General features: G+C 40.1%; 3 protein-coding genes across 23 annotated transcripts in view; 2 read left to right on the forward strand and 1 right to left on the reverse strand.

Annotated features, from left to right (window-relative positions):
* The window catches only part of LOC139762987 (uncharacterized), a 492,364-nt gene extending 488,307 nt beyond the window's left edge, over positions 1 to 4,057 (forward strand). The window contains exons 29-30 of one of the 2 annotated variants that reach the window (XR_011715952.1): positions 3,365 to 3,487; positions 3,738 to 4,057. The gene's annotated coding sequence lies outside the window, so the exon portion shown is untranslated. Of the gene's footprint in view, positions 1 to 3,364 lie in introns of both variants that reach the window. The other variant, XR_011715948.1, reaches the window with a different exon arrangement.
* LOC139762984 (uncharacterized) overlaps positions 1 to 18,654 on the reverse strand; it is a 326,805-nt gene that overhangs the window by 124,131 nt on the left and 184,020 nt on the right. The gene's annotated exons all lie outside the window — the stretch shown is intronic.
* LOC139762985 (uncharacterized) overlaps positions 8,443 to 18,654 on the forward strand; it is a 141,290-nt gene continuing 131,078 nt past the window's right edge. Inside the window, exons 1-2 of the transcript XR_011715946.1 lie at positions 8,443 to 8,714; positions 10,105 to 10,251. The gene's annotated coding sequence lies outside the window, so the exon portion shown is untranslated. The remainder of the gene's footprint in view (positions 8,715 to 10,104; positions 10,252 to 18,654) is intronic.

Consider the following 18,654-nt stretch of genomic DNA (forward strand, 5'->3'; position numbering starts at 1 on the left):
CCACACCACCTCTGGGATGTTCATGACATCCAACCTTCCAATCAAGGAAAGTTTCTGTACGTTAGCTCAGCTTAAGGTTGCAGACCATCCCCACTTTGAAGACAATGTAAAGTACACAGCAGGAGTCTTGGTAAGTTCTTTTTCTTTGTTCCTGGGAGTGTTAGGGCATACAAATGAAATTCTGAAGTCACAGTCACCAATTTATTTTCATGTGGTAATGAATATCTAAAGCATATTTTAACATACTTTATGACAAAGGATATTAAATTCTTTGCACTTGCCTCTTATTTGGACAAGTATGCCTTTATACTAGTTAAATTGTACAATCAGACTGTAAATTACTTTTAATTCTAAGGTGTCAATATGACAAACAAGAAAAATCCTGAAGAAAGCCTTTGCAACTAGTCTCGTATTGCTTTCCTCGTATGGGAATCTGTGGAGCCATCAGTGACACTATACCAGTCTCTTGCCATAATGAATGACCACTTAACCCTACTGAGAGGAGAGCAGAGGTTGAATTCAATTTGATATCAACTGCACCCAGGGTAAAAGCAATTTATGCTGTGATTGTACATTGTTTCTTTACTAAAGTTTAGCAAAAACTTGCGTGGATATGTGTGGGAAAACAAGGGTACATAAAGTTGCAATCATGGTGCAAATATAGTATCTTGTGTAGGACTTTGCTCCTGATTAGAAAACCTTCCCTCGAGACATGTAGGAATTGCTTAGCCTTTGAGGCCTTAAAAGCTCTCAGCTGGGCAGAGATTAAGTTCATAAAAAAAAAGCTTGTTACAAAAAATACTTTAGTTTTGTTCAAGAATGTTGGTTCCATTTATAAAATTTAGTTGCGGATATTTACAAAACACATTGTTGCCCACTTAGAACCCTGTTGACAGTATTGTATTGGTTACGGAAGAATTTTGCCTTATTTTTTTCCTATGACTTTTATATTAAAAAAGATGGCCAAATTCATCATCCATCCTTACTGACCAGAGGTTTTTTGCATTTTACAAAATGATGTAAGGGAATCTGTATGTGGGTGAAAGTTGAAAACCATTGCAATATGTGAATACTTAAAAATTCCAATTTTCAGGTATACCGATACAATAAAGTGACGAAGAATTTTGAAATGTTCCAACATTTGACTGCTTATGGAGTGGTTGACCAGGCAGTGCTTCAATGTGGATAACAGCCTTTATTTGCTCCTTGTTTCCAGTGCTGAAGCCAAGTTGTATGTATATGAATATCACCATCCTGAGGTAAGTTGAATGTTCTGGAAAAATAGAAAAATGTCAGTACCAGTAAATTTACCTTAGTCTCTCCTTTAATGAAACTAATTCCTTTTAACGAGGGTTTCAATCTTCTGTTCAAAATATCTGTGAAGGACCCATACTCGCTACTGATTCTGAAAGTAGAAGATGGGACCTTCGTAGCAGTTTCAACATCGCATGGTATTGTTCGATTCAAGGTTCACATAAAAGGTGTAGACCCGGACTTGCTGTTCCTTTAAACTTTTAAGGACTTAAACTATATATCCTACTGAATTTTGCAGAGTAGTTTACATATTTTTGAAAAAATAAACATAATGGTTTTGCTGACTTTGCCTATCTGAAAGGTTCGCTCACTTCAGAAGCTGTTTTGAATATTTCCCTTAAGAAAACAAATAAGATATGATGAGTAACCTTTATTATTAGTCTAGTTTGGCAATCTAGCAATCAGTGCTGCAATGTGAATAACACATGTGTAAAAGTACTAGAAAATGCATGAAGACTTACCTACCGAAGGAATCTTAACCACCATGAAAATATATATCTGATTTTGAATGAAAAATTTAGCAAAGTGTCCGGTGCATGTTTGAATCCTGGTTGCTGCAGTTGATCCATAATCAGCCAACCTGTTCATCACCTTTACAGGCTGGTTGATAAAATGGATACCTGGCTCAGGCTAGGATCTACATGTATAAATAGCATATATGGGATGGCCTTCGTTAAGATCTGTTGCCCATGCCATCTCTGCCAACATAAAAATATACATAAATATATACCACCAAAGAGGGTGGTGTACGCTGCCACCCTCTTGACTACCACTATCCCACACAACTTACCAGTCACACTCTACAAATTTGTATATTTGTAGTTTACCTTTATACAATGGGATTGTACAGGCATTCTACCAATCCTCAGGCCCCCTGCTCCCTCCCTTTCAGATGCCTTCTACAAAACACGGGGAATACATGGGAAGTAACCTTGTATGCACTCGCGCGGAGAGTGCTCATCCTCCTTGAAGGCTCAGATTGGGGTGTCTTAAATGTATAATGCACCAAAACCACAGCTCCCTTTCCACATCGAGGCCCCACAAAACTTTCCATGGTTTACCCCAGACGCTTCACATGCCCTGATTCAATCCATTGACAGCACGTTGACCCTGGTATACCAAGTCATTCCACCAATGCCATCCTCCATCAAGCCACCTCACAACACATATTGTCCTCAAACATTTCATTTCCAACACATCCACCCTCCTCCGCACAACTCAACCTATAGCCCATGCCTCGCAACCATATAACATTGTTGGAACCACTTTTCCTTCAAACATACCCATTTTTCCTCTGAGATGCTATCCTCCAGCACTTCCTCACATTGCCCTCTCCCTCCTTCTCTCATTCCTTCACCAAGGTCTCCACCCTCCACCAGTGCCACCCTCCCTCCCTCCTTCACCAAGGTGACCACCCTCCACCATCGCTTCACTCCACAAGGGATACGCCTCCAGATTTAGGGCCACACTGGGGTATTTTGACACCAGGATCTTATTGAAGTTTGATACACATAAATCTCCGCCATCTTAGGTCGGTATGGTTCAGTGGGTGGAGACTGAACGATGTTGGTGATAATGTTGGAGACAGACAGTAGGGGTAATGATGGTAGTGGTGAAGGTCACCAGGGGATTCTCTGATGGGGTTAATTCCAGAACAAAAGTGGAAACATGGTCGAGCATTAAACAGCAGATAAATGCAGCTTTCCCCTGCTTTTCAAGAACTGTGGAACAACAGGTTCAGAAGAGGTATCACAACATTATATCCTCAGGAAAGAATAAGATTGCTACTCATAAGAGGCTCTTCTGTAAAACAGATAAGTAACTTATGAAACTATACCCATTTTGTAAGAGGCTAACAGATAACACTTTCCAGAGTGGAGGACCAGTAGGTCGCTCTTTATGGAGCAAAAATGGAAATAAGACAGTTTCATAGTCTCAATGTGAAATAGGTTAGGCATAAGCTAAGTTGTATGAAAAAGACTTGCATAGGCTAAGTTATTGCCATACAATGCTTGTGAATTTGTCTTAATTGCTGTATGTATTTTTACAGGTGGTGGTCCACTACATGATAAGCCTCTGCTTGATCCTGTCACATGCAGTAGCAGGTATTCTTGGTGCTGACAGCCCAAGCATCACAGGAATTTCAGCTACGATTCTGTGACTAATGATTCGTGTGAGGATACCACTAGTTTAGCAATTTGTATAATATTTTCTTTGTTCACCAGAAGTAACCATTTGTGGCGCTGAAATTTGTATGTACTTATAATTTCTTCCCATATGACTTGGCTTAAGTCAAGAGGGCTTTTTATAGTATTATAGAAAAGTATTAAAGTTTAGTAAATCAAATGAGGTTACAATTTAGTTCATATTACAGCCAAAGTTTTAAACTTACATTTTACAATTGATTCCTTTCTCTCCCACAGGCTGCGCACCATGATGATACCTCCACCTCAGTCCTCGCATGAATCCCTGCCTTCAGGTTCAATGCTGATGCATAGGCCTACGTCTACAGACTTGGGACAATCTATCAAAAAAAATAGACCTAAAAATTAGAGAACTGCAAAACAAAAGTGCAATCTACTTGCAGTTAAAATTCCTAACCAATAATTTGTCTATTATTTCTTTGAAACAACTTTATAACACATCTCAGATTCACTTATAATTTGCTGATACTCTTATCTCCAAATCATAGTGTGTGGACAAGTTAATGTATTTCATTACTGGAAAAAAAATGTTTACAGAACTGAGTGTTTGATTTCCCAGGTAGAAATAATTTATAACAATCCACAGATTGTTGTGACAAAGGTATGATATGGTTATGAAACATCTTTGGAGTTTGTGTGATGTCTTTTGTCAAATAAGGAATGTATACCGTATAATGATTTATTATACTTAGTTGCTGTCTCCCGCATTAGTGAGGTAGCGCAAGGAAAAAGACAAATGAATGGCCCAACCCACCCACACAGACATACATAAATGCCCACACATGCACACATACATACCTATACATTTCAACGTATACATACACAGACATATACATATATACACATGTACATATTCATACTTGCTGCCTTCATCCATTTTCATCGCCACCCTGCCACACATGAAATAGCACCCCACAATCTCCCCATGCTGTAGCGCCAGGAAAAGACAACATATGCCACATTCGTTCACACTCTGTCTCTAGCTGTCATGTGTAATGCACCAAAACCACAGCTCCCTTTTCACATCCAGGCCCCACAAAACTTTCCATGGTTTACCCCAGACACTTCACATGCCCTGGTTCAATCCACTGACAGCACATCGACCCCAGTATACCACATCATTCCAATTCACTATTTCTTGCATGCCTTTCACCCTCCTGTATGATCAGGCCCAAATGCTGTATCATCAGCAAACGACAACTGACTTGCTTCCCTAGCCCTCTCATCCACAACAGACTGCATAATTGCCCCTCTCCAAAACTCTTCCATTCTCCTCCCTAACAACCCCATCCATAAACAAATTAAACAACCATGGAGACATCACACACCCCTGCCGCAAACCTACATTCACTGGGAACCAATCACTTTCCTCTCTTCCTACTATTACACATGCCTTATATCCTTGATGAAAACTTTTCATTGCTTCTAACAACTTGCCTCCCACACCATATATTCTTAATACCTTCTACAGAGTATCTCTATCAACTCTTATCATATGCCTTCTCCAGATCCATAAATGCTACATACAAATCCCTCTGCTTTTCTAAGTATTTCTCATATACATTCTTCAAAGCAAACACCTGATCCACACATCCTCTACCACTTCTGAAATCTGATGCTCTGTACATTCCTTTACCCTCTCAATCAATACCCTCCCATATAATTTCCCAGGAATACTCGACAAACTTATACCTCTGTAACTTGAACACTCGCCTTTATCGCCTTTGTATAATGGCACTATGCATGCATTCTCCCAATCCGCAGGGTTTTCACCATACATACAATGAATATCCTTACCAACCAGTCAACAACACAGTCACCCCCTTTTCAATAAATTCCACTGCAATACCATCCAATCCTGCCGAATTGCTGGCTTTCAACTCCTACAAAGCTTTAACTACCTCTTCTCTATTCACCAAACCATTCTCCCTGACCCTCTCACTTCGCACACCATCTTGCAAAGCACCCTTTATCTGCCACTCTATCATCAAACACATCCAGCAAACCTTCAAAACTCACTCTTATCTCCTCACTTCCACTACTTGTTGTTACCTCCCCATTTAGCCCCCTTCACTGATGTTCCCATTTGTTCTCTTGTACACTTTATGTACCTCCTTCCAAAGCATCTTTTTATCCGCCAACAATGTCCATTCTTCACTAAGTTTTCAGTTTGAAAAAGTGTGCATGATACTGAATCGCTGTTCTGCCATGAAGTGTAAATTAGCAAAGTAGTCTCTGCAACACAAACCTAGAGGTGCATCTCCTGGGTTTAAGTGATTTGAGTGTGCTGCTGCATCCAAATTATATCCAAGAAAAATGTCGAGGTTGCCTTCATCTCGAAGGTGTAAATTCACTTCTTTGCATATATTATGGAGAACAACACACGCCATGATTATATGATAGATTTGTTCTGTCTTGACCCCGAGTCACTTCTCCATGCAAAACGTGCCACCTTCGTTTCAGCTGTCCAATCCCCCTTTCCACAGTACATCTAGTTTTCTTCTTGTGTCCTGTAATACATGAATCTTATTAAGTACAAATCTGAGTTTGGACGTTAGTCCCAGGCTAATCATCTAGCTTGTTTTCTCATAATCTAGAAATCTTTTGCACACTGGGTTAGGTCAATTTTGGATTGTGGAAACACTTAAAAGACATGAAACCTGTTTCTTCTACAGCCTATGTAGATATGTAAATAATATTGACATTTTGTCACAAGTAAACATGCAAGAAAACATTTAACGTTACCCATTACAAGCTGTCTGAGAACCATCTTCAGGTCTTAGGTAAAGCATCAAAAGCCAACACTTGCAATAGTAATTACTATCACCAATAAGATCTACAGCACCCACACCACCAGGGAAGACCCTAATCTGCATAAATTCTGTTTTGTCTACCATCTGTCTGTGCAATAACCCTACTTACAGTAGATTGTGTTGGTCCACAACGTGATCTTTTCCAGTTGCAATATAACGTAAGGTCATCATCATCACTCAGTTCCGGCGTGATACAGAGCCATGTTCCTTGCTGTAGTACTTTCTATTTCCCGCTAAATCTCTGATCTATTTCTCAATCTGTGACCACCTGTCTTCCCGCACAGTCAAGCTGGTATCTTCTGACATCCATCCCCTCGTACACACCCCCAGAACAACGGGGCCTAAAAGTTTTCAGCTGAACAAGTGTTCCTTGTCGTCCCAGCCATGTTTGCCTCACTAAGCAAATTCTTAACTGCTTTTGAGGCTTCTCCATCCCTGAGGCATCAACCAGGAATCTGGAAAAAAAAGTAAAAACTTTGATATGTATTATGCAAAATACAAACATGTTTATTATACTTAATCGCAGTCTCCCGTGTTAGTGAGGTAGCGTAAGGAAACAGACGAGAAGTCCAACCCACCCACATACACATAAATGCACCACATATACATACATATACATTTCAATGTATATATCTGTATAAGAGTGGATGAGCCTTTCTTCGTCTGTTTCCTGGCACTTCTTCGCTGACGAGGTAAACAGCGATTATAATAATATGAGTGTATATGTAATATAGGTAATGTATACATGTATGTATTCATACTTAAAATAATAAAGTATACGATATAAACAAAGATCGACAATTATTCAACCCTTTGTATCTCCATTGTTTTAGTAACTTGGACTAGTGAGCAAGGTTGCAAACATGTCCTTTTCACCATCTTCCTATGTCACTGATGTAATGTAATGCAATAAATATTTGTTTACGGAAGTGTATGTTTCATTTATAGAAATAAGACTCCCTGATAAAAGCCATTATCTTGTCTGACTAAAATCAATATATCAAAAATCAGGATATAAACTAAAAAAAAACGCTTAAAACTGATTATCTAAAAGATCTAAGATCCACACTTAAATAACTTTAAAAGAGCCATTAAATTTAATGATCTGTAACGATAAAAATAAAAAAAAAGCATTTTGTTTTGGTCATTTTATAAGTAGTTTACAAAAGCCTATATAAGGTGAGTGGACAGACAGTTACAACCATCCAACCCCTCTGGTGTCTGACCCCAGACTGAGGCTGACCCAGTTCTAAGGGCCTAGGTCAGCAGCTAGATCATGGCACTAAATCAAGGGTCGGCACATAAGGCCCTGAAGTGTACAACCTAAGTTCAACACACTTCACAATACAATTATCAATAAACTCACAAATAACACCAGAGCTACTAAATACATTAATTATCTAAAAGAAAAAAAAATGCCAACCACCACAAATAACTGAGTTAATGATTGAAAGTTAAGTTTTCTTTTAGTGATCTTATGATTCGTTTTCCTTCTTGGCAAGAAAAAGTGTCTAAGTAAATAATTTTCAAAGCCACTATCTATCTATCTATCTATCTATGACGCCCTATGACTCCCTTCTGCAACCACCTCCCCCAAAATAAAGATATGTCCACGGAAATAGTCTCCATAACTAGTATACATCAGTGCCACTTTTTAACTTTTAGTGGCTCACCCTTATTTCTGGTCATAATTTCTCATAAGGAACTTTCTTAAGGGAGTTTGGACTGATGTACTAACTGCGTTTTGGCTGTGTTTCGAAGCCTCATTGAGTCAGTTGAATCGGAACAGCTTCGTTCAGGCGAGTCCCGTATTTTCCACTGCTGTACTACAAAAGACGTCTTAAAAATAACTATAAAAGCTTCAGAATTGTACTATTGAGTTACCTTCCTCTTGAAAACGTAATTTCTGGTATAAAAATCCAAGTTCTGTACGTTATTTCATACTTTATGAGACAGGTTCGAACTTCACTGGTTCACACAAGTAAGAAGAGAAAGTATGAAACACTGCCATCTATGTTTTGGATATGGTACTAAAACTGCCACCTATGTTTTGGATATGGTACTATCACAACACTTCATTAAATCGTGATCTTGATATCATTTACAGTTATATAACCATCAAAGACATTGAAAACCATCTTAATTCCACGCCTGGCATCTAATTAAGGACTCTCAACACCATCAGGAGGTTAGAAAACAGATAATTCCTGTATTTCCTCGTGATGTTGAGTTACCAGCTAGCAATTTGACGCCGTGGCCAGGTCGTGCCAGAGTTTCCAGGGACGGTATAAATTCCATGAGCCAAGATGGCCATTTGCTGGTAGGAGCCGCTGACGGGGAGGACCTACGCCTGACACACCCTCCATCAAACCCTTATTTTAAGGTTAGTATATGCAAATTGTTCGAGAAATTTGTTGACCAGTTGTAATGTTATGCATAAGGGTCAAAGTGGAGTGTCATAAAGTGTCATTTTTACGGTAATTAGCAGAGATATGGCTGGCTTGACCTACGGTCCTTCTGTTAACCCATGCGGGAAGTGGCACACACACACACACGTGTATATATATATATATATATATATATATATATATATATATATATATATATATATATATATATATGCATGCATCTGATCCCGGTTATGAGTTCATTTAAATCAAGTTTGAGGACATTGGAGAGGCTCTGGTGTGTATGTGTGAACCATCGTAATGATCGTTTGGTAGTTTCGTTGGAGGTGTGTTGTTCTGCTGCTAAAACGAAGCGCCAAGTTTATTTTCCACTTGATATTCACACTACACCTCATGTTCGGCCATGGCTCAAGACAGTTGTTATCCTAACGAGGATAAGATGGGTCATTTCGACCACTAAAGCTAAGATAAGGCTTGATGGCCGGACGGCATCTTGTTTCCGACTAGGGCCCAAATGTCATTATTTACGTTATTACTATTACAAAATAACACACCCAATCCTTTCCTATCTTCATCTTGCCGTCGATAATGACCTAATGACCAGAATTACCAGCAAAATGCAGTGATATAATAGTGCGGTGATGAGGGAATAAAGCCAGTGGCTGAGAGCAATAATTGTACTTACGTTAACACAGCCATGACGGTTAATGATGAACAAGTTAATATCTAAGGTTAATGTGTTTAATTACCATGTCATTTTAACGTTAATATCTAAGGTTAATGTGTTTAATTACCACGTCATTTTAACGTTAATATCTAAGGTTAATGTTTAATTACCATGTCATTTTAACGTTAATATCTAAGGTTAATGTGTTTAATTACCATGTCATTTTAACGTTAATATCTAAGGTTAATGTGTTTAATTACCATGTCATTTTAACGTTAATATCTAAGGTTAATGTGTTTAATTACCATGTCATTTTAACGTTAATATCTAAGGTTAATGTGTTTAATTACCATGTCGTCATTTTAACGTTAAAATGTTAATGTAAATCATGTGATTATTGCTGCTGGTTTTCACACTGGGGTCAAGGTTGAGTGTTGCAGTGTTGTTGCCTTAGTTTGTATATATTGCTACACACAACACAAATGTCAACACATGATCATCATCTCGGGTTCCAGGATGATGATGAGGCGGGCCAGCCACACCAAGGAGTCGACCCCAAGCTGGATCCCAACCTGATCCCTCACACCACTTAACATCCTCGTATATACTCGAGATTATTGACATGACAACACACATCACTTACGTCAATCTGGTTCACGAAGAATTGACACCTCTTTGTTTCCCTCCCTCCACCGCAGGTCACTGTGACTCCTTGAACCGCCGGCTTGTGGGCTCGAGCACGACTTCTACTACGGAGGAGGAGGAGGTCCACGTCCACGTCTTGACAGGTTCTCCTCCACCTCACAAGTGATCAGATCCTGAACCTGTTGACTCGTATAAATAATGTAAGTATAAGAAACAGCATCCGATCCCATGTAACAACATTGGATCTCTTTACTTTGGCTCGGATCCCATTGAATCCGATGCGCTCGTACGTCTTTTGATGGGTGACGTAGAATGCACCATGTATTTTGTTATAATGAGTTCTATTTAAACTTTTATCATTAGATTTTATTATTAAATACCTCAAAATGTGTTAATAATAAATTGTTTTTAACAATTTTTTTATATAGTTGGTACACAGCCAACATGGTGCATTTGACCATAGCCTATTGTGATTGATGTCAACACAAAAATAATTTACATATGAAAACCATACAGAGATGAACCTTATGGTGTGATCGGCCCTTACTCTTAGCCTCCATCTATCAAATACTCTTCTAAACTCAGTCACAAAATTCTGTACTCGCTCAAATCTATCAATGCTGTATCCTAGCAAACAATAACTGACTGACTTTCATGTCCCTCTCATCCCCTACAGACTTCATATTCGCCCTTCTCTCTTAGATTCTTACATATTCTTGTCACACCAACTCATATATAAACAACCATGGGGACATCACACCCTTCCCCCAGCATAGCAATCCAGTAATTCCTGACCATCTTTCCTACATCACATATGTACACTTGTGTATATCCCTCTTTCTAAACTAGATATTCCCAATAACCAGTCCTTTTTCAGCACACAACTGCACAAGCTGTACACCATTTCCACTGATAAAACATTTCCAGCAATTTGTCGAAGTGGATAATTACACCAGTTTTGGCCTTCCACCTGAGCAGCTTCCTGTGCCTCTGGTGACCTAGACTTTCCACCCAACCTCTGGGATCCTGGACTCTGAGCCAGGTCAGTGACGTGGCCACCTTGGTTGTGTCCTGGACCTCTGAGTTGCTATATTCTTGGTCCTGGACACCCTAGTCTTACCTGATGTATCAGATTAATTTCCTGATGAAGTGCCTGACAACCCTGGTATACACCAACTCTGTATCTACTTTTACAGTAAAATTTCATTCAGTAACATAAAAAAATAAATTTTTACAATTATCATTGTAAAATTTTTTGATGATACTGAATGAAATTTTACTGTAGAATTAGATAGTGTTGGTGTATACCAGGGTTGTCTGGCACTTCATCAGGAAATTAATCTGATACATCAGGTAAGACTAGGGGGTCCAGGACCAAGAATATGGCAATCCAGGGGTCCAGGAGACAACCAAGGTGGCCACGTCACTGACCTGGCTCAGAGTCCAGGATCCCAGAGGTTGGGTGGAAAGTCCAGGTCACCTGGAATCCAGGTCACCAGAGGTCCAGGAGGCTGTTCTGGTGTCCATAGGTACAAGGAGCTGCTCAGGTGGAAGGCCACCACTATTCAATATTAGTACGTGCTTCTTACAGAGGCTTATGACCAATATCACCTTGCTCGGCACATTCTTGAAAAAAGGTTACTTACATTCTTGTGGATATTAACAAAGAAGCTGCTTGTTAATAAAAAAAAAAACATGCTATGATACACTGTAATAAGCATAAATACTGTCCCTTCTCATTTTAAAGAATTACTATTGTACTGTATATTTGTACATCAATTTAGAAAATATTCTTTTACCAAAAAATACAATAGCCCTATAATATAAACTGATCATTTATGGTACAAATATATATGTATTGTTATGTGGTGTGTGAAGTGAGAGGGTCAGGGTGAATAGTTTGGTTAAGAAAGGTAGTGAAAGCCTTGCAGAAGATGAAAGCCAGCAAGGTGGCAGGTTTGGAGGGTAATGCAGTTGAATTTATTAAGAAATGGGGTGACTGTGTTGTTGATTGGTAATGTATGAGTGAATCATGGTAAAGTAGCTGAGGATTGGCAGAATGCATGTACATTGCCATTGTACAAAGGCAAAGGGGATAAAGGTGAGTGTCCAAACTACAGAAAATTGTATGGGAGGGCATTGATTGAGAGGGTGAAGACATGTACATAGCATCAGACTGGGGCTGAGCTGTAAGATTTCAGAAGTGGCAGCAGATGTGTGGATCAGGTGTTTGCTTTGAAGAACATGTGTCAGAAATACTTAGAAAAACAGATGGATCTGTATGTAGCATTTATGGATCTAGAGAAGGCATATGATAGGATTGATAGAGATGCTCTGTGGAAGATCTTAAGAGTATATGGTGTGGGAGGTAAGCTGCTAGAAGCAGTGAAAAGTTTTTATCAAGGCTGTAAGGCATATGTACGAGTTGGAAAAGAGGAGAGTGATTGGTTCCCAGTGGTCAGGCTGCTGCAGGGGTGTGTGATTTCCCCATGGTCGTTTAATTTGTTTATGGATGGCGTGGTTAGGGAGGTAAATGCAGGATTTTGCAAAGATGGGCAAGTATGCAGTCGGTTGGGGATGAGAGGGCCTGGGAAGTGATTTGGTTTCTGTTCACAGATGATACAGCACTGGTGGCAGACTTGATTGAGAGACTGCAGAAGTTGGTGACAGTTTGGAAAAGTGTGTGAAAGGAGAAAATTGAGAGTAAATGTGAATAAGAGCAAGGTTATTAGGTTCAGCAGGGTTGAGGGACAAGTTGGATAGGATGTCAGTTTGAATGGAGAAAAACTGGAGGAAGTGAAGTGTTTTAGAAATCTGGAAATGGACTTAGCAGCGAATAGAACCACAGAAGCAGAAGTGAGTCAAGTGGGGAAGGGGGCAAAGGTTCTGGGACTGATGAAGAATGTGAGGAAAGAGAACATTATCTCTGAGGGCAAAAGTGAATTTAATGTTTGAAGGAATAATAGTTCCAACAGTATCATATGGCTGCGAGGCATAGGGTATTTACTGGGTTGTACGAAGGAGGGTGGATGTCTTGGAAATGTCTGAGGACAGTATGTGGTGTGAGATGGTTTGACTGGGTAAGTAATGAAAGGGTAAGAGATGTGTGGTAATAAAAAGTGTAGTTGAGAGAGAGCACAAGAAAGTGTGTTGAAATGCTTTGGATACATGGAGAGAATGAGTTGGGATAAGTTGACAAAGAGGATATATGTATCAGAGGTGGAGGCAACAAGAAGCAGGAGACCAAATTGGAGGTGGGAGGATGGAGTGAAAAAGATTTTGAGCAATTGGGGCCTGAACATACAGGAGGGTGAGAGGTATGCAAAGAATAGAGTGAACTGGAATGGCGTGGTATACCAGGATCGACATGGTGTCAATGTACTGAACCAGGACAAGTGAAACATCTGGGGTAAACCACGGAATGGTCTGTAGGGCCTGGATGTGGGTGGGGAGCTGTGGTTTTGGTGCATTACACATGACAACTAGAGACTGAGTGTGAACAAATGTGGCCTTTTTTGTCTGTTTTCCTGGCACTACCTTGCTGACATGGGGAAGCAATGCTGTTTCCTGTGGGGTGGAGCGCCTGGAATGGATGAAGGCAAGTAAGTGTGAAAATGTACTTGTATATGTGTATATGTTGATATGCATGTGTATGTGCATTTATGTATATAATGTGTATATGAGTGGATGGGTCATTCTTTGTCTTTTTCCTGACGCTACCTTCTAACTGGCAGCACATTTCTATAGTCTTACACTAAGTCCACCTGCTGCACTAGAAACATCTCTATGACCTATTTCATCCTTATCCTAGTTCTACACACTACTTGGCACACACACACACACACACACACACACACACACACACACATCTGTATTCACATTGTCTTCCAAACCTGAGTTTGTATCTAACCCTCTTTCAATTTGTACATCTCCCGTTATACTGTTTTGTGGTCTTTCTTCATCATCCAGGTCTCGTTCACTAGTCTTTCTTAAAAGCTGCTTACTGCATCATATAGTCCCTGAATTTATCATCTCGTATGAACTTGTCCAACCTCTGATTCGCTGTTTCTTTATGATAGGTCTTGTCTCTAAGAGTATTTGCTTTGATCGTTAACATGTTTCCTTCCAATGGGTCAAGATCTTTAGCTGTCTTACTGTAGCACCATGCACCTTTCAAATTCCTGATTCTTCTCTTTTTCTTTTCAAGTGAGACACCTATCTCTATAGAATTCCATGTGTACAAACTATATTACGGGGCTTTAACTGTCTGTCAGGTATCATTAGTTGAGGAATAACATTCATGCTTGTCCCACAGTCAACCTGAAATTTCACCTTACTGCTTACCTCCATTGATGTCATGATGGCTTCATTGCTGAGTCGTGTTGAAAGCTTCATAAAATACACGACGTCGGGGTCGTCCTTCGTGGATGCCATAATGGCCTCATCGTTGCATCATGTCGAAAGCTTGTAACACACAGGAAACTGGGGTTGGCTTTTCCATCAGGATCCTCTTGAATACCATTGACCATACTTCTAAAACCCTTGCCTGGTTTTGATCTGCATGTAATTGCAAAGTGATTCTTCTCCATGCATATGCTACAGGTCTTACTATATGCTGGGCATTCTTCTCTCTTCCCAAATTTGCGTGTTGCTAAAGAATTTGCATTCCTTCATTGGCGTGTGTGACCGGGCATGGTCCTCATGTTTAATGTCTTTCATTTCATTTGTCTTCCTTCTTGGGTTTCTAGGTCACCTTGTGGTCATACACCAAGATATACTGCCATCTGCTGCTTATGTGCCATACAGATTTTCATCCTCTTTAAAGAATTTCTCACAGAGTAAGTCATCTGAGTGTCCAAGTGGTAATTAATCTTTCATCTCACATTCCTTGGATGGATTCCTGAATCTGGTGATAGGTGAATCTTGCAATTCTCCTGTCTGTTCTCCACACTTTCGAAATCTATTTGTCTGCCAGCTCATTCTTTGTTGCTGGTAAAATTTGCCATCAAATTTGGCAAGTACATTTTTTAGCCACTTGTTTAGGCTGGTTATCTATCTACTGCTGCTGGGAACATAATGAATTACACATCTCTTATAAATAGCTCCACCAAAGGTTACAAGTACTGCAGCTTTCTCCTCATCGGGTTTCTTCTTTAAAACCTTCTATAATAGAGGGTAATACATTTTTGTTTATAGGTCTTCAGAGATCTTTCAGTGTCACCTGTTAGGTTTATTTTGTTGGGAATGTATGAGTTACTGCCGTTTGCACAGCCACTTGATTTTGCTTCAAATCATCACAACATGAGCTTGTCATTTTTCTCCAGTTGTTTCTAGACTGTCATGACAAATGGTGCTTTTACAGCTGCCAGTATGTTTTTGTACAGGTTTGTCCATCTCCCAGAGGCATAATATTCTGGAAGAGATAGAGAGATGAACTGACATGGGTTGACATTCTCCATAAACAGAACACTTATGTTCTTTTGGATATGACCAAAACAGCTGATTGATTATAGAAAACATGATAATAGAATGTAATAAACACAATTATACTGTTGTAAATCCTAAGGTAGCATACAGGATAGGAGTAGGTCATTTTAATATATAAATAGGATCACTTCTATTGTAAATTCTACGGTAACATATAGAAAAGGAGTTGGTCATTTTAATATAAAAATAGGATAATTTCTATGATAGTCTTATTAGTACTGTAAATCCTAACGTAACATATAGGATACGAGTTGGTTACCTTAATATATAAATAGAATAATTTCTATGATAGCTTATTAGTATTGTAAATCCTAAGGTAACATACAGGATAGGAGTTGGTCATTTTAATAAATAAATAAGATAATCTATGATAGTCTCATTAGTATTGTACATCCTACGTTAACATATAGGGTGCATTTTCATATAAAGTAGTTGTAGTTATTTGCCGAATTTTATCCACTTGCTTCATAAATATGATAATATATTCAAAATGGAAAAAAATTTGTGTTGCAGGCAATCATTTCTACAAGATGGCAATGAAGATGAGAAGGAAAACGTTCAAGAAGAATGTCTCAGAGTGCTGCAAATTATACAGTCAAGATACTGCAAGGAATGTTGGCCATGATTTCACTATGGACTAAAGAAAATGGTGAGTATGGGAGCTGCTCGTCTAGTTACACTCTTGGTATCAAAGTGTATATTTTGCCATTTCTCAGATGTGGATATGAATTTTCTGTCCCCCTCCAATCCTTTCCTCCATCCTTTCTTGACCTTTCTCCTGGACCACCAACCTTTGGGATCCCTGACTCTAGAAAATTTGGTAAGCTAGGTGAAGAATAGCAGTGAAATTGCTGTGGAGTGGGTCTGGAAAGGCATGGTATAATGGTCAAAAGCCTGATAATTTGACAAGAGCAGTACAGAATAAGATCCTTTGTATAAGGAAAAGGGGATGGAGATTGAATGTAAGAATTATAGGGGAATGTCTAACAGAATACAAGTTAAGTAATAATGTGAATTCCAAATGCAGTTCTGTTAAAAGTGTACTTGTCTCGGTGGTATTTGTACTCCAAATTGTAATGATATAGGAAAGAGAAGCCTTGTCATCTTTCAGAGGATGAGGAAATTTTATGATATTTGAGCCTTCTTTTTGGAAAGCTGGGTGACAATTCTACCTCAGGGAACTGGGCGTCCCTGCCCTTTGCCAGCCTGCAGGATTAGTAGCAGGAATGCTAGCTCTGTAAATTCAAATCCTTCAAAAGATGTATAACTAAAAGCACTTGATACCCACTTTTTTTAATGAGAATGGAGCAAATGATGATAGATGCTACGCGTCAGTACTTAAGGGCAATCGATGAGAACTAGATGCCACCGTAAAACTATGGGCTTAAGTCCATACATTGAACTGATCAGTTAAAATCTAATGCCAAACAGAGGTCCTTGTAGCAGTCTTAAATATAATTTTGTATGTATACAGTTTATATACTCTTAAAATGATTATACTAACTGCATTTGGTGCTTGTCAGGTGGATGAGTACGCCGCTGTTGGTAAACCATCTTAGCAGCCTCCTCGTCCCATGGTCAACTGGACTCCCAAGCCAACCAGACCCATGGCCATTGGGCCCCTGGCCAACTGGACCCTTGGCCAACTGGAACCTTGGCCAACTGGACCCCTGGCCAACTGGACCCCTGGCCTACTGGACTCCTGATCAACTGTACCTCTGCTGTTTATGGTCAAGCTGAAAGGAAAGATGATAAGTTCTCTCTCTCTCTCTCTCTCTCTCCCAGTGGCTGCTGCTTCTGCAGGGTGGTGGCAGTGTTCATACTGAAAGCAAAGATTATTATTACCCTTTACTCCCACCATAGCCACCAACTACTTCATCCCCCAATGACCTAAACCTGTTGTTGCTGCTGCAGTTGTTGTTGCAGCAGTGGGGGTAGAGCAAGGGTGTTATTACCCTCCCTCCTGCACCTCTCCCTCTCCCCTGCCCCCATCCACCTTCCCCTACCCTCCTTCCACCCTCCCCCCCCAAAGTCCTCTCCCCCTCACCCCTACCCCCCATTCCCTGGGACCCCTCCCACCCACCCACCACCTCCCCCTTCCTACCCAACCCCCATCTCCTTCCCCCCACCTCCTCCCCTCAACCCACCCAATCCAACCCCCCTTTCTCTACCCCCGCTGTGGCTAATGATGCTGCTGCTGTTGCTACTGCTCAATCTGTAAACATACATAAAATCAGTGTCCCCTTCACCCACCCTCTTGCTCCATTCTTGCCCCAAACCTTCCACCTCTTCCTCTTACTGCTTCTGCTGCTGTTGTTGTTCAATCTGTTAACGTAAAGAAGTAAATTAATATCTTCTTCCACACACTTGCTCTGCTCTCGTCTCCTTCACTCATGCCCATCCAGCTGCTGCTACTGGTGTTGAGATTTCTGGTGGGGATAAATATAGCAAAGTATTCATTATGATACCAGGGGTGTAACCATAAGGAACACCCCTGATTCCTCCTTTATGAAGTCCTGGTAAGATGGACATTTATGTTCCTTGGAGTACACCTGAACCTTCTTCCTCAGAGTGGTTGCCATCATCAACACTGCTCTACTGAAGGCCTCCTCCTCAACTGGACCCCTCACCTACTGGACCCCAAGAAGACTGGACTCTTGGCCAACTGGATATACCTGACACCAGATCCCTCCTGGAACTCCCATCCTTACATCCCTCCCTTGCATGCACCATTCCACGCAGTCTTCCACTATTTCTCTCCCACCAGTATTCCTCCACCCTATTTCTCCATGTCACACCAACCCCTTTAATTGTACTATTATACAGTGCACTTTCCTTGTAAACTTCCAGTCTTCCATTCTTTCCACATGCCCAAACCACCTTAAAGTATTATGTTTCACCCATTCTACAACTCCATAATTCACTCCCTATACACCCTTTCATTTTCTTCATTCCATCTAGTCACATCACAAGCTCTTCTCAAATGATTCATTTCCATGGCCTGAATTCTTGACCTCTGTGACACATTCCATGCCAACGTTTCAGTTGCATAGGTCAGGGTTGGGAAAACTATACTGTCCCTTAATCCTCTCCTCACTTCCATACTTATACCTCTA

Source organism: Panulirus ornatus, chromosome 45 (assembly GCF_036320965.1).
Source record: "Panulirus ornatus isolate Po-2019 chromosome 45, ASM3632096v1, whole genome shotgun sequence".
In the NCBI taxonomy this organism is placed as follows: domain Eukaryota; kingdom Metazoa; phylum Arthropoda; class Malacostraca; order Decapoda; family Palinuridae; genus Panulirus; species Panulirus ornatus.